Below are 5,039 nucleotides of genomic sequence, written 5' to 3'. Positions count from 1 at the left end.
GACCACCATTTTATTATGTTTGCAATCACAACAAATAATCTGCTCAGACCCCAACCAAGGATCATCAAAAGTCGTGCTATAATTTCGGACAACCCAAAGATTCCTAGATGCCCTTCCAGAATCCCTCCGACTACCCAAGGATGTCAGAGTACAGAAATCAGTTAACCACCAAACTGAGGAACTAAATTTAACCTTGCACAATACCCTAGATGCAGTCGCACTCCTAAAAACAAAAAATACTTGTCATAAGAAACTAGCTCCCTGGTATACAGAAAAGACCCGAGCTCTGAAGCAAGCTTCCAGAAAATTGGAACGGAAATGGAGCCACACCAAAATGGAAGTCTTCCGACTAGCTTGGAAAGACAATACCGTGCAGTATCGAAGAGCCCTCTCTGCTGCTCGATCATCCTATTTTTCATCCTAACTTAATTGTGGAAAACAAGAACAATCCAAAATGTATTTTTGATACTGTCGCAGAGCTAACTAAAAAGCAGCATTCCCCAAGAGAGGATGGCTATCACTTCAGCAGTGATAAATTCATGAACTTCTTTGACGAAAAGATCATAATCATTAGAAAGCAAATTACAGACTCCTCTTTAAATCTGCGTATTCCTCCAAAGCTCAGTTGTCCTGAGTCTGCACAACTCTGCCAGGACCTAGGATCAAGGGAGACACTCAAGTTTTTTAGTACTATATCTCTTGACACATTGATGAAAATAATCATGGCCTCTAAACCTTCAAGCTGGACCCTATTCCAACTAAACTACTGAAAGAGCTGCTTCCTGTGCTTGGCCCTCCTATTTTGAATATAACAAACAGCTACCTATCCACCGGGTGTGTACCAAACTCACTAAAAGTGGCAGTAATAAAGCCTCTCTTGAAAAAGCCAAACCTTGACCCAGAAATTATTTAAAAAACTATCGGCCTGTATTGAATCTCCCATTCCTCTCAAAAATGTTAGAAAAAGCTGTTGAGCAGCAACTCACTGTCTTCATGAAGACAAACAATGTATACGAAACTCTTCAGTCTGGTTTTAGACCCCATCATAGCACTGAGACTGCACTTGTGCAGGTGGTAAATTACCTTTTAATGGCCCTGCATCTGTCCTCTTGCTCCTAGACCTTAGTGCTGCTTTTGATACCACCGATCACCACATCCTTTTGGAGAGATTGGAAACCGAAATTGGTCTACACGGACAAGTTCTGGCCTGGTTTAGATCTTATCTGTCGGAAAGATATCAGTTTGTCTCTGTGGATGGTTTATCCTCTGACAAATCAACTGTAAATTTCGGTGTTCCTCAAGGTTCCATTTTAGGACCACTATTGTTTTCACTATATATTTTACCCCTTGGTGATGTCATTCGGAAACATGTTAACTTTCACTGCTATGCGGATGACATACAGCTGTACATTTCGATGAAACATGGTGAAGTCCCAAAATTGCACTCCCTGGAAGCCTGTGTTTCAGACATATGGAAGTAGATGGCTGAAAACGTTCTACTTTTAAACTCGGACAAATCAGAGATGCTTGTTCTAGGTCCCAAGAAACAAAGAGATCTTCTGTTGAATCTGACAATGAATCTTGAAGGTTGTACAGCCGTCTCAAATAAAACTGTGAAGGACCTCGGCATTCTCTGGACCCTGATCTCTCTTTTGACGAACAAATCAAGACTGTTTCAAGGACAGATTTTTTCCATCTACGTAACATTGCAAAAATCTGAAACTTTCTGTCAAAAAATGATGCATAAAAATGTATCCATGCTTTTGTCACTTCTAGGTTAAACTACTGCAATGCTCTACTTTCCGGATACCCAGATAAAGCACTAAATAAAATTCAGTTAGTGCTAAACACGGCTGCTAGAATCTTGACTCGAACCAAAYAAATGTATCATATTACTCCAATGCTAGCCTATCTACACTGGCTTCCTGTTAAGGCAAGGGCTGATTTCAAGGTTTTACTGCTAACCTACAAAGTATTACATGGGCTTGCTCCTACCTATCTTTCCGATTTGGTCATGCCGTTCATACCTACACGTAAGCTACGGTCACAAGACGCAGGCCTCCTTACTGTCCCTAGAATTTCTAAGCCAACAGCTGGAGGCGAGGCTTTCTCCTATAGAGCTCCATTTTAATGGAATGGACTGCCTACCCATGTGATAGACGCATACTCGGTCTCAACTCGGTCTCAACCTTTTAAGTTTATTGAAGACTCATCTCTCAGTAGGTCCTATGATTGAGTGTAGTCTGGCCCAGGGGTGTGAAGGTGAACGGAAAGGCACTGGAGCAACGAACCGCCCTTGCTGTCTCTGCCTGGCCGGTTCCCCTCTCTCCACTGGGATTCTCTGCCTCTAACCCTATTACAGGGGGTGAGTCACTGGCTTACTGGTGCTCTTCCATGCCGTCCCTAGGAGGGGTGTGTCGCTTGAGTGGGTTGAGTCACTGACGTGATCTTCCAGTCCGGGTTGACGCCCGCCCCCCCCCCCCCCCCCTCCTTGCATTGTGCCGTGGCGGAGATCTTTGTGGGCTATACTCGGCCTTGTCTCAGGATGGTAGGTTGGGGGTTGAAGATATCCCTCTAGTGGTGTGGGGGCTGTGCTTTGGCAAAGTGGGTGGGGTTATATCTTGCCTGCTTGGCCCTGTCCGGGGGTATTGTCGGACGGGCCACAGTGTCTCCCGACCCCTCCTGTCTCAGCCTCCAGTATTTATGCTGCAGTAGTTTGTGTCCGGGGGCTAAGGTCAGTCTGTTATATCTGGAGTATTTCTCCTGTCTTATCCTGTGTCCTGTGTGAATTTAAGTATACTCTCTCTAATTCTCTCTTTCTCTCTTTCGCTCTTTCTCTCTCTTGGAGGACCTGAGCCCTAGGACCATGCCTCAGGACTTCCTGGCCTGATGACTCCTTGCTGTCCCCAGTCCACCTGGCCGTGCTGCTGCTCCAGTTTCAACTGTTCTGCCTATGGAACCCTGACCTGTTCACCGGACGTGCTACCTGTCCCAGACCTGCTGTTTTCAACTCTCTAGAGACAGCAGGAGCGGTAGAGATACTCTGAATGATCGGCTATGAAAAGCCAACTGACATTTACTCCTGAGGTGCTGACCTGTTGCACCCTCGACAACCACTGTGATTATTATTATTTGACCCTGCTGGTCATCTATAAACATTTGAACATCTTGGCCATGTTTTGTTATAATCTCCACCCGGCACAGCCAGAAGAGGACTGGCCACCCCTCTCTATGTTCTGGCCTTTCTAGYGAGTTTTTCCTAGCCACCATGCTTCTACACCTGCATTGCTTGCTGTTTGGGGTTTTAGGCTGGGTATCTGTACAGCACTTTGTGACATCAGCTGATGTAAGAAGGGCTTTATAAATACATTTGATTGATTGAATAGACATTTAGGATTGGACCGCCAATATCTTCCTCTACGAGGACTTCTCTGTAGCTTTGCGCTAGAGGCGGAAATAAGTTATACCAGCTATGAAAGCTGCCAGAGAGCGTGGGGACTAGGGCTGTGGCGGTCATGAAATGTTGTCAGCCAGTGATTGTCAAGCATATAACTGCCTGTCTCACGGTAATTGACCGTTAATTAACACGTTTAACATCTCCTGACTTCCATGCATAGCCTACAAGCCACTGATGTACACCTTTGGAACATCTACAATTTACAAAGTCAAATAAATCCATTTAATATAGCCTACACTAACACAATAAATCCATTATTTATTTTAGAAAGGTCTAAAGAAGAATGAAGAAAATGTAGTCTATTTCAGAACAGAATAGCATACTCATGAGTTGTTCTTATGTTAGGCCCTGATATGGCTATGCTATGGGCTACACTAGTTCATTTACCAGACAAAATTTGCTTAGAATCCCGGACCTGTTTTTCTCCAAACGATTTCCAAGGAAGTAGGCACATGTGGCTATTCTGTGTTGAGCGGTTAACAAAAAAACAGGTCCGACCTATATGCTTAATTTAGAGTGATTTATTATTTATGCAGCTTTAGTTGTGATACAAACATTGGGCTATACACTATGATTTGATTTTTAATACATTCTACGGCTGCATGATGCGACTCTAATGGCGATTTGAGAAAAGTCACATGAAAGGCATGAGCTTTGATTTGTTTCTTGTCAAGGCGGCACACACTTCATAAGTCTCTCGTTCACAATTTGACAAGCATTTGATAATATTCTCACCAGGCATCAAATTTCACGCCTGCATCCCCATTGTGTAGCCATAATGCCCCCTAAAACAGCCATGCATTTTGCGGCCAAAGTAGCCGTTGTGCCCTTGGGCTGAATATAATTATCATAATTCCCTTCTCCCGGCTGCCGTGCTCCGAAGCAAATCTCACTCACATGGCTCTCTCAGATATCTCAATTAATATTTGTTAATGCCTGTCACGTAATCGATTCCTTCTCACAGGCATCTCAGCTAAGAAGTAGACTACAAGTGAAGACAGACATATAAGGAAAGCATCTGCTGTGCTTCCCTCTTATTCCGAGGTGCATATTGAAGATGTTAGAACTGTCCATATTCAGCCTACTTTTCGTCAGCCAACACAAACAGCAAAAACACTAGCCAATGTCAATGTACTATCCCCCATAGTCAGTACAAATGTTGACTCATTCTATTGGTCAATTTGTCCTTCTGTGCAAAAAATAAATATTCCAAACATACTCTGGGACAGTTGTGGGATGCGATAGATCCAAAATTAATACAACCACTCGCATCAAAAAAACTTTCAAACGCAATGAGGCTGATGCAAAAGATCCGAACGTTTTAGCTTAAAATGTTGATAAACTATTAGGCTATTTCTTCACATTATAAGCGATGCAATGCACAGTAGTCTCTAAGCGTGAATGTTCCTGTCACGATCGTTGTTGTAAGAATCGGACCAAAATGCAGCGTGGTTTGGGTTCATCATCTTTATTACGTGAACCGGCAAAAAAAACAATAAAGAACAAAACGAACGTGAAGCTATGCAGTGCTCAAGGCAACTCTACACAAACAAGATCCCACACCCAACAAGTGTGAAAAAGC

This window comes from Salvelinus sp. IW2-2015, linkage group LG15, assembly GCF_002910315.2.
Source record: "Salvelinus sp. IW2-2015 linkage group LG15, ASM291031v2, whole genome shotgun sequence".
Classification (NCBI taxonomy): Eukaryota; Metazoa; Chordata; class Actinopteri; order Salmoniformes; family Salmonidae; genus Salvelinus; species Salvelinus sp. IW2-2015.
Note: the sequence above shows the minus strand (reverse complement) of the source record.